Raw genomic sequence first — 12,373 nt, forward strand, 5'->3', positions numbered from 1 at the left:
TATTTTTTGTGAAATAGGGTCTCGCTAAGCTGGGCGTGGTGGTGCACACTTGTAATCCCAGCATTTAGGAGGCTGAGACCGGAGGATCTCAGTTCGTGGACAGCTGAGCTACTTAAGCCCTTGCAACTCAGTGAGACCCTGTTTCAAAATAAAGAATAAAAAATTGGGCAGGGGATGTAGCTTGGAGGTCAAATGCCTCTGGGTTCCATCCCCAGATCCGCCAAAAAAAAAAAAAAAAAAAGAAAGAAAGAAAGAAAGAAAGAAAGAAAGAAAGAGAGTCTCGCTAGGTTGCTGGAGTTGTCCTCAAACCTATGGTCCTCTTGATTCAGCCTCCCAAATACTGGCATTACAGGCATGTGTCATCACACTCAGCTTTTCTAAAATATTTTATCCATAAATTTCTACTGTAGCCATGGAGGTAGTTCTTATTTGTCTATTGGATGTCTTATTTATCTAGCTTAAGAAGGGAGAATGTTGAGAAATGAGAAAGGTTGGATTCCAATAGGAGAGATGACAGAAAGTATCCTAACATGGGGGATGGAACCCAGGGGCTTTCTACATCTGGGCTACACCTCCAGCTCTATTTTTATACTTTATTTGGAAACAGGGTCTCACTAAGTTGCTGAAAGCCTCACTAAGTAGCTGAGGCTGGCTTCAAACCCGTGTGATCCTCCTGTCTCAGCCTCCCAAGTGCTGGGATTACAAGCGTGCGCCACACACCCAGTTCATTCTTTATTTTGAAACAGGGTCTCACTGAGTTGCAAAGGGCTTCACTAAGTACCTATGAATTGAATGTATGGGTACTCTACCTTTAAGCTAAGCTTTCAGCCCTTTAAAAAAAATTTTTGGAGGCGGATATGGTGGCACATGCTTATAATCCCAGCATTTGGGAGGCCGAGATAGAACTATCAGTGTACGTAGACAGCCTTAGCTACTTAGTGAGGGCAACTCAGTATAAAATATAAAATAGGTCTGAGAGTATAGCCTGGAGGTAGAAAACCTCTACGTTCCACCCCAAGTACCATCAAAAAATAAAAAAATAAAAATAAATTAGCCGGGCGTGGTGGCACACACTTTTAATCCCAGCATTCGGGAGGCTGAGACCGGAGGATTGGGGTTCGGGGACAGCCTCAGCTACTTAGTGAGGCCCTCCACAACTCAGTGAGACCCGGTTTCAAAATAAAGAATAAAAAATAGGGCAGAAAGTGTAGCTCGGAGGTCGAATGTCCCTGGGTTCCATCCCCAGACCCGCAAAAATAAAATAAAAATTAAATAAAATAAGGCTGGAGATGTAGCTCAGAAGTAGAATGCCCCTGGGTTCAATCTCCAGTATTAAAATAAATAAATAAAAATAAAATAAGCCGGGTGTGGTGGCGCAAGCTTGTAATCCCAGTATTCAGGAGATGGGACCGGAGGATTGTAGTTCATGGACAGCCTCAGCTATTCAGTGAGACCCTTTGCAACTCAGTGAGACCCTGTTTCAAAAAAAGACTAAAAAACTAGGGCTGAGGATGTGCCTTGGAGGTAGAATGCCCCTGGGTTCCATACCCAGTGCCACAAAAATAAAATAGGGCTGTCTTGGAGGTAGAATGCCCCTGGGTTCAATCCCTAGTACAACAAATAGAAAATAATCACATAATCATGTCAATAGATGCAGAAAATAATTAAGAAAACCCACAAACTATTTATGACAAAAACTGTCAGTGGAGTAGGAATACAGAGAAATTATTTCAACTTGATAAAGAATACCTACAGCCAGGTAGGGTTTCAGTAAATTAAGTAGGACACATTCCCTTTGCTTTTACCTTATGAAAGAGATTATATGCAATAGGTGTCGTTTCTTCCCTAAATGTTTGGTAGAATTTATTGATGACTTCCTATGGGCCAGATGCTTTTTGTGTTTTAAGAGGTTATAAATTCAGTTTCTTTTAAAATATAGGCCCAGTTGGGTGTGGTGGTGCACACTTGTAATTCCAGTACTTTGGAGGCTGAGATGGGAGGATCATGCAGGTTTGAAGCCAGCCTCAGCAGTTTAGTGAGTCTATCAGTAACTTAATGAGATCCTGTTTCCAAATAAAATATAAAATAGGTCTGGGAGTGTGGCCTGGAGGTAGAAAGCCTGGGTTCTATCCCCAGTACCACAAACAAACAAACAAACAAACAAATAAAATATAGGCCTATTCAGATGGTATTTGTATTTTTTGGTAGATTGTATCTTTCAAGGAAATTATACATTGCATCTAGATTATCAAATTTGTGGTTGTATAATTGTTCATAGTATACTTGATTACCTTTCTAAAGTTAATGAGACTTTTGATATCTCTTTTTTTTTTTTTTTTTTTTTTTTGGTGGCACGGGGGATGGAAACCAGGGCACTCTATCTCCAAGCCCTATCTTTTATTCTTTATTTTTTAAATTTTTTAATTTCTTGGTGGTATTGGGGATGGAACCCAGGGGCCTTCTACCTCTGGGCTATACTCCCAGACTTATTTTTTATATTTTATTTGGAAACAGGGTCTCACTAAGTTGCTGAGAGCCTCACTAAGTAGCTGAGGCTGGCTTCGAACCTGTGCGATCCTCCTGTCTCAGCCTCCCAAGCCTGGGGATTACAAGGGTGCGTCACCATGCCCGGCTTCATAGGTTTTTTGTGCTAATTTTCTGTTTTCAATTTAATGATTCAGCTCCAGTTTTTATTTATTTTTTCCCTTTTCTATGTCAGATTTAGTTTGTTCTTTTTCTAGTTTCTTTCTTTCCTTTTTTTTTTTTTTTTTTTTTTTGCGGGTCTGGGGATAAAATTCAGGGGCATTCGACCTCCGAGCTACAACCCTTGCCCTGTTTTTTACTCTCTATTTTGAAGCAGGGTCTCATTAAATTGTGGAGGGCCTCACTAAGTAGCTGAGTCTGTCTGTGAATTGTGATCCTCTGGTCTCAGCCTCCCGAATGCTGGGATTACAATTGTGTACTGCTGTGCCTGGGTTTTTTTAGTTTCTTAAGACAGAAGCCTAGATAACTGATTTAGATTTTTAAAAATGTATGCAGTTGCCGGGCGTGGTGGCGCATGCTTGTAATCCCTGCGCTTGGGAGGCAGAGACAGGAGGATCGCTCAGGTTCGAAGCCAGCCGCGTGTGCTGGCTTAGGAGACCCTGTTTCCAAATAAAAATGTAAAAATAGGTCTGGGAGTGTAGCCCGGAGGTAGAAGGGCTTCCAGGAACTCCATTACTACGAAAAAAAAAAATAAATAAAAAAATAAAAATAAAATAAAATAAAATAAAACGTATGCAGTTAATGCTACAAATTTCCCTGTATGTACTGCTTTTGATGCATCGTATACATTTGGTAAATTGCTAAATTTGGTAAATTTTGGTAAATTGCAATTTTTTTTTCTTTGCAGTACTAGGGATTGAACCCAGGGGTATTCTACCTCTGAGCTATATCCCAGCCCTATTTTTTAATTCTTTATTATGAAACAGAGTCTTACTGAGTTGCAGAGGACTTCATTAAGTACCTGAGGCTGTTTGCGAACCCGATCATCCTGTCTCAGCTTCCCTATGCTGGGATTACAAGTGTGTGCCACCACGGCCGGCTAAAGTTATTGATTGATTGATTGTGGTACTGGAGATTGAAGCCAGGGACATTCTACCTATGAGCTACAGCCCCAGCCCTATTTTATTTTTTATTTTCAGAAAGGGTGTCACTAGGTCGCAAAGTATCTCTAAGTTCTGGGGCTAGCTGGGAACCTGTAGTCTTTCTGTCTCAGGGTCCCAAGTACCGGGATTCCAAGCATATACTACCATGTCCGTCTTAAATTTTATTTTTTTTATTTTTTGCGGTACTGGGGATGGAACGTAGGGCATTCTACCTCCAAGCTACACCCCCAACCCTATTTTTTATTCTTTATTTGAAACGGTCTCATTGTATTGCAAAGGGCCATACTTAGTAGTGGCTGAGGCTGTCCACGAGCTGTGATCCTTTTGTCTCAGCCTCCCAAATGCTGGGATTACAAACATGAGCCACCACACCTGGCTCTTAAATTTTATTTTGAGACAGGATCTTACCAAGTTCTTCAAGCTAACCTCAAATGTGCAATCTTCTTGCCTCATCCTCTCAAATAGCTGGCATTATAGGTATGTGTCACCACATGTGGACTAATTTTTTTAAATATTAAGCCCATATGGGTCAGCTTGTCACTTCCGTTCTTCATTTTTAATTAAAACATTTGTTTTCTTTAAATAAATATGTGTGGTACATATATATTTGAAAGTATTTTTAAAACCAAAATGAAAGGAAAAAAATCCTATATATTTTGTCACGGAAATCATGAACTGTTAAGATTTTAGTAATTGGTTCTCAAATTTTTGTATATAGTTTGATTTTATACCACAGAGAAACGAGACTGCAGTGAGATCCCGTTTCAAAGTAAAGAATAAACCAGGTATGGTGGTGCACTCTTGTAATCTCAGTACTGTGGGAGACTAAGACAGGAGGATCGCAGGTTTGCTGTCAGCTTCAGCTACTTAGTGAGGTCCTGTTACAAAAAATCAAGAATAAAAAATAGGGCAGGGGGTGTAGCTCAGAGGTTGAATGTCCCTGGGTTTCATCCCCAGACACGCAAAAAAAAAAAAAAAAAAAAAAATAGGGTTGAGGTATGTAGCTCAGAGGTAGAATGCCCTCTGGTTCATTCCCCAATATCACATACACACACAAAAAAGAAATGAGACTCTGAGACTGTGTATGTGCCACTTTGTAACACTTAAAAAATTAATATCTTTGAGCCTGCAAGGTGGTGCAGGCCTGTAATCCCAGCATTTGAGAGGTTGAGACAGGAGGATTGTAGGCTTGCTGCCAGCCTCAGCTACTTAGTGAGGCCCTCTGCAACTTAGTGGAACCCTGTTTCAAAATAAAGAATAAAAAATAGGGCTGGAGATGTAGTTCAGAGGGAGAATGCCCATGGGTTCCATCCCCAGTACCGCCAAGAAAAGTTAATATATTTGAATATGTTCCTGTCTATAAATAAATACCTATGTTGTTTTTAATGATGGCATGCATTTCATTGTATGGAAATAGGTAGCACCATTTACTACTTATGGAAACTATGAGAGCTTGTTTAATTCCCCTACTAAAGGACATTTTGAACCTTCACCAGATTTGCTGGTTGCAGTGTGAAAACAACTAACCTTCAGTGGCTTATGGACTATTTAAAAGTTTACTATTCTAGTTCTAGTTTTGTTTTCTTTCCAAAATCTTTCTCTGATTATAGCCCAAGAAGTGGAGAAACGCACAATTTATTAGATCTTTACCCAAAGACAATAATGTTCAGTATGTGTTGTGTTCAAATTGTAGGAATGTGACAATCGAATACTTGAAATGTAGAGTGCTTTATAGAAATCCAAAGTTTGCCAGGCATGGTGGTGCACGCTTGTAATCCCCACGCTTGGGAGGTGGAGACAGGAGGATCACGCAGGTTTGAAGCCAGCCGTGCTGCCTTAAGAGACCCTGTTTCCAAATAAAAATATAAAAAGTATTTGTCTGGGAGTGTATAGCCCAGACATAGAAGGGTTTCCAGGAACGTCAGTACCACGAAAAAAAAAAGAGAAATCCAGATTTTTTCTTGGTGATGCTAGGAATTGAACTCACCTCCAAGCTACACTTTCAGCCCTATATATATTTTTAATTTTTATTTTAAACCAGTGTCTTGCTAGGTTGCAGAGTCTCACTACTTGCTGAGCCTGTCCTCAAACCTGCAATCTTCTTGTCTCAGCCTCCCAAGTACTAGAATTACAAGCCTGTGCCACTGAGCCCATCTGAGAAACTGAATTTAAATTTTTTTTTTTTTTGAGGTACTGTGAATGGAACCCAGGGGCATTCTACCTCCATGTGACATACCCCCAACTCTGTTTTTTATTCTTTATTTTGAAACAGGGTCTCACTGAATTGCAAAGGGCCTCACTAAGTAGTAGTAGCTGAGGCTGTCCAAGAACCATGATCCTCCTGTCTTATCCTCCCAAATGTTGGGATTACAAGGTATGCCACCATGCCCGGCTTGAATTTTAAATTTTATTTAATTTTTAGTTGAACTTAAAAGACCCATGTATGGCTACTGGCTACAATATTAGCCTAGATCTAGAACTCAGTTTTTCGTCTTTTCCTTTAACCTCTATTCATCTTCTCCTTTAACCCCTATTATTTTTGCCTATTTGCTTTTTTTTGTGTGTGTGTGGTACTGGGGTTCCTGGAAGCCCTTCTACCTCTGGGCTACACTCCCAGACCTATTTTATATTTTTATTTGGAAACAGGGTCTCTTAAGCCTGTCTCCTCCTGTCTCCGCCTCCTAAGCGTGGGGATTACAAGCATGCACCACCACGCCTGGCAGGCCTTGAATTTGAAATCCTGCTGCCTTAGCTTCTGAAGGAGCATTCTATCTCCGAGCCATATCTTTGCCCTGTCCCCCCCCCCCCGCCCCCCCTAGTACTTAGGATGGAACCCAGGGTCATTCTACCTCTGAGCTATACCCCTAGCCCTATTTTTTATTCTTTATTTTGAAACAGGGTCTCACTAAGTAGCTGAGGCTAGCCACAAACCTGCAATCATATTGCCTCCACCTCCTAAGTACTGGGATTACAAGCGTGCGCTACCACGCATGGCTCCAGTAATTTTTTTTTTTTTTTTTATGGTACTGGGGATGGAATTCAGGGGCATTCTACTTCCGAGCTACATCCCCAGCCCTATTTTTATTCTTTATTTTGAAACAGAGTCTCACTGAATTGCAAAGGGCCTCACTAAGTAGCTCAGGCTGTCTGCGAACCATGATCCTCCTGTCTCAGCCTCCCAAATGCTGGGATTACAAGCGTGCACCACCACACCAGACCTATATTTTATTTGGAAACACGGTCTCACTAAGTTGCTGAGAGCCTCACTAAGTAAATAGCTGAGGCTGGCTTCGAACTCATGTGATCCTCCTGTCTCAGTCTCCCAAGTACTGGGATTACAAGCGTGCACCACCACGCCCGACTTCCAGTAATTTTTTAGTGATACCACCTGCAACTCAGGCTTGGAACAGGACTTATCCTTTAGATCTTACCACTTCTTCTTGTCCTCTTTCTTTGTTAGCGCTTATCATTTGTTTCAATTTTATTTCCCATCTTTCTTTTAAGAACTGCTTCAAAATTAAATGATTTCTAGTGTTTCCTCATTTTTCTTCTTCTTTATTTATATCTTCTCCATCATGCATGCTGCAGTCAGATTGGACTTCGTAACATTGCCTATTTCATAAGAGAGCCGCAGACGCTGGGCATGGTGGTACATGCCTGTAATAGCAGCTACTCCGGATGCCAAGGCAGGAACATTGCAAGTTCAAGGCCAGTCTAGACAACTTAGAAGACCCTGTGCAAATGCAACGTTAAAGGAGTTGGGATATAGATCAGTGGTAGAGCATCCCTGAGTTCAACTCCTATTACTGTCAAAAAAGAAAAGAAAAAAAAGCTGTAGATGATCCCTTTTACCCAAGGCTGTTCTAGAAAATTCCCCTTGGTTTCCATGATCTGATTGCATTATCTTTTGTGTCTCATGCCCATTACTAACTTGTTCTTTAAATAAGCTATGATTATTCCTGCCTCCTTTTTTTTTTCCACTCATACTGTTCTAGACTGATAGCTCCTGTGTAGTAATGCCTAGTGCTTATGTATGTCTAATTCTCTCCTTCCTGGGCCCATAGGAAATTATGTTGAGGTAGGGCCATGTGACTAGTACTCCCAGTAAAAGTAGATGTGATCTGTGTCACTTCTAGGCCCTAACACTTAAGAGCCAGTGTGCCTTTTCCCTGTTCTTTCCCCCTTGGCTTCAGGTATGTGTGTGGATAGGAAGGGAACCTATATTCCTAATGGCATCATTAGGGTGGCAGAACCACCAGCAGGCTGGGTTTCTGAGTGACTGTGGATCAGTCTCCCTGCTTTCCTGTTCCCCAGGTAACAATGAGGGAGAAAGGGACTTAAAAAAAAATTTTTTTTTTGTTTCGAGATTGAACCTAGGGACATTCTATCTGCATTTTTATCTTTTATTTTGAAACAGGGTCTCACTTGGGCCTGGTTAGTACGTGGATGGGAGAAGTGGACTTTTTAGCCAGATGTGGTGGTACACACTTTAATCCCAGTACTTGGGAGGCTGAGACAGGAGGATTGCAATTTCGAAGCCAGCCTCAGCTACTTAGTGAGGCCCTCCACAACTTAGACCCTGTTTCAAAATAAAGAATAAAAAATAAGGCTGGAAGTGTAGCTCAGAGATGGCACCCAAAAAAAAAAAAAAAAAAAAAAAAAGAAGAAGAAGAAGAAAAAGAAGAAAATAGGACTGGCGTTGTAGCTTGGTGGTAGAATGTTCCTGAGTTCCATCCCCAGTACCCGCCCCAGCCCCAAAATAAAAAAAAAGAAATGGATCTTTTAGTTAAGTGACTAAAACTTTTGGCTTGTTTATTACTGCAGTATATAACTCAACCTGTCCTAATTAACGTATTTTCCATTGTCTTTGTGCTGTTATAACAAAATACCTGAGACTAGGGAATATGTAAACAATTAAACACTTGTTTCACACCCTTCTGGATGCTGAGACACTTCTGGTCCAAGGAGCAAGGTGCAGGCAGGCTCAGCGCCTGGCGAAGGCCTGGCCTCTGCTGCCACGGTGCTGCCTTGGGCGCTCGTTCTGCCTCGGGAACACTTGCTGTGTCTTCCCACAGTCCAAGGGCAGAAAGGCACAGAGGATGAAAAGGGATGCGCTGGGTTTCTCTAGCCTTGGAAGTCCAAGTGCAAAATATGTATACATAAATACAAACATTTGTGTGCCAACAGTGCTGTTTTGCTATCCTATTTGTTCTCTACTGTGTAAAATAGAACTGCCTTGCTTTTTGGGGAGGGTACTGAGGATTGAACCCAGGGGTATTCTACCTTCAAGCTACATCTCCAGCCCTATTTTTTTTTTTTAAACAGGATCTTGCTAAGATGCTGAGGCTGGCCTCAAATGTGAAATCCTCCTGATTTAGCCTCCCAAGTACTGGGATTACAGGTGGTGCTTGGGCTCTATTCCTTGTTTTTATAAGTAGGATCTGCTCTGACGCTTATTGGTGTAATGTGGGTAGGGTTTGGTTTCAAGTTCATAAAAATGGAAAAATAGCTGCTATTCATGACTCGGGATTTCTGCCATATTACTTATGACACATTATTTCCTAACTAAGTCATGTATTGGGAATACAAACTTTTCCATAAATAGTTAACCCTGCTACACTTTTTCTTATTGATACAGTATTTATTTGTCTTTCCTAGGTCAAACCCCAAGCCAACCACTTTCCCCAGGGTGCTCAGGGAGGTCTAGGAAAAGGAACACACAGGGCAGACAAGGCAGGGAGGAGGAGTGGGAAGTGCAGACTTCTCCTTCACTAGCCCAGAGGGTGAGAAGGGCCACAGTCAGGCAGAAGAGCCCACGGCCCCTAGAGGACCATGCCCGGAATGATGCAGAAGAGCTGCTGCTTCAGAGAAGCGTTCCCGGCATAACCAGTAGTGAGGCTCCAAACGCAGGCGTCCCAGAGCCAGCTCCCCACTGTGCAGCCCCAGCACCAGTGCTTGAAATGCTGTGGCTAGGGACAGGTGAGGTCAGGGCCGGGAGGCTGCCAGAGGTGGAGGCTCTCATCTGTGTGTGTGTGTGTGTGGGGGGGGTGGCGTCCACACTACTGCAGACAGTGTGGGCTCAGCAGCTGAGAGGTGCTCCTGACCAAGGAGAGGCGGAGAGGAACTTCGAGCAGGAGTCCATTTTCAGGGTGTAAGAGGCCTTGGCAGGAGAGCTCTCCTAGTGCACAGGAGACAGGAGCTCTTCTGTGCTTTTTTAGAACTTGTTGTCTTTTTATTCTTTACTTTAAAACATGGTCTCACTAAGTTGCGGAAGGCTACGGACCTGCACTGCTGTCTCAGCCTCCCAAGTACTAGGATTACAGGCCTATACCATCACACCTGGCTCGCATTTCTTTTTATTGCTGAGTGATATTTCATTCATTTACCTTTTGAAGAATATTAGTTGCTTCCAAATTTTGGCAATCCTAAATACTACTACAGATATTTGTGTGTAAGTTTTCACGCAGATGAACATTTTCAACTTGTTTTAGTAAATACCAGGGAGCCCAATTGCTGGCTTACATGGGGTATGTGTAGTGTGTAGTTTTTTAAGAAACTGCTAAACTGTCTTCTGAAGTGTGCATTCCCATCAGCAATGTATTTGTGTTCAGTTCATCCATCTCTTTGCCAACACTTGTTATTTGTATGTATGTGTATATATATATATATATCCCCCCCTTGGTTGAAGGCAACTTCTAAACTATACCACCAGCCCTTTTCATTTATTTTGAAATAGGATCTTGCTAATTTGCTGAGAATGGCTTTGAACCTGTCCTCCTGTCTCCATCTCCCAATGTGGGCTTATAGGCTTGCTTGTTCCACCATGCCCCACTGTTATTCATATATATATATATATATTTTTTTTAAATTTATTTTTTGCAGTACTGGAGTTGAAACCCATGGACATTCTACCTCTGAACCACACCCCCAGCCCCATATCTGTGTGTGTGTGTGTGTGTGTGTGTGTGTGTGTGTGTGTGTGTAAATTTATATATATATATAGTGTGTGTAGTGTGTGTGTGGTACTGGGGTTAGAACCCAGAGGCTTTTTACCTCTAGGCTATACTCCCAGACCTATTTTCTATTTTATTTGGAAACAGGGTCTTACTAAGTTGTCAAGAGCCTCACTAAGTACCCGAGGCTGACTTTGAACTTGCGTGATCCTCCTGTCTCAGCCTCCCAAGTGCAAGAATTACAAGCGTGTGTCACCACGCCTGGCTCCAGCCCTATATTTTATTCTTTATTTTGAAATAGGGTTTCATTGAATTGCAGAGAGCCTCACTAAGTAGCTGAACCACGATTCTCCTGTGTCTACCTCCCAAATGCGGGGATTAAAAGTGTGCGCCAAGCCGGGTGTGGTGGCGCAAGCTTGTAATCCCCGTGTTTGGGAGGCGGAGACAGGAGGATAGCGCAGGTTCGTAGCCAGCCGCACTGGTTTAAGAGACCCTGTTTCCAAATAAAAATGTAAAAAATAGGTCTGGGAGTGTAGCCCATGGAAGTGTATCCCGGAGGTAGAAGGGCTTCCAGGAACCCCAGTACCACCAAAAAAAATAAATAAATAAAAATAAAAGTGTGCGCCACCACCTCTGGCTTTATTCATAATTTGTCTATAGCTATCCTAGTGGAGATGCTGTGATTTCACTGAGTGTATCTCCTGTGGTTTTAATTTGCACTCCTGAAATGGCTAATGATGTTGAACATCTTTTCACATGCTTACCAGCCATTTGTGTAATCTGGGAGAAATATGTATTCCTATCTTTTTTCTATTTTATCATTTGGGTTATCTTTTTTTTATTTTTATTTTTATTTTTTTATGGTACTGGGGTTCCTGGAAGCCCTTCTACCTCCGGACTACACTCCCAGACCTATTTTTACATTTTTATTTGGAAACAGGGTCTCGTAAGCCAGTGCGCGCGGCTGGCTTCGAACCTGCGCGATCCTCCTGTCTCTGCCCCCCAAGCGCGGGGATTACAAGCGTGCGCCACCACGCCCGGCTGGGTTATCTTTTTTATTGTTGAGTTGTAAGAATATTTTATATGTTCTGCATACCAGACCCTTATCAGATATTTGATTTCTGGATATTTTCTTTTTATTTTTTTGATGTGTCTTTTAACTTTCTTGGTTTAGTATCCTTTGATACACAAAACTTTTTATTTTGATAAAGTCTAGTTATGTACATTTTCTTTAATTTTTTGTGTTTTTTGTGTCTTATCTAAGAATGCATTGCCTAATCATGTAAGATTTTTTTATAGTTTTATCTCTTAAATTTATGTCTCTGGGCCATTTTGAATTTTTTTTGGGGGGGGGTGTGGTGTGAAGCAGGGGTTCGGTTGAACTGTTTCGCGTGGGTATATGCAGTTGTCCTAACACTACTTGTTCATAAAGTTAGTTTGCTCTCCATTTAATGCTTTGATACCCTTCTGAAAAAAATCATTTGACCTTATTTATCTATTTTTAGTTTAATTTAATTCCATTGGTCTTTATGCCTTGTTATTTTAGCAGACTATCTTGATCATTGTACTTTTATAGTAAGTTTTAAAATTATACAATCCTCCAAACTCTTTTCTCCCTCTAGATTACTTTAGCTATTGTGTCTATTGCAATTTCATATGAATTTTAGGATTGACCTACCCATTTCTGGGAAAAAATATCCCCATTTTGATGGGTTTTCATTGACTTTGTAGATCAATTTTGAGAGATTGCTATGTCAAAACATAACCTCATTT

At 41.4% G+C, this 12,373-nt stretch overlaps 1 protein-coding gene across 2 annotated transcripts in view; it reads left to right on the plus strand.

Annotated features, from left to right (window-relative positions):
* The window catches only part of BCL2L13 (BCL2 like 13), a gene marked incomplete at both ends in the record, with an annotated part of 57,317 nt that overhangs the window by 999 nt on the left and 43,945 nt on the right, over positions 1-12,373 (plus strand). The window lies entirely within an intron of this gene.

Source organism: Muscardinus avellanarius, assembly GCF_963383645.1.
Source record: "Muscardinus avellanarius genome assembly, chromosome: 11".
Lineage (NCBI taxonomy): Eukaryota > Metazoa > Chordata > Mammalia > Rodentia > Gliridae > Muscardinus > Muscardinus avellanarius.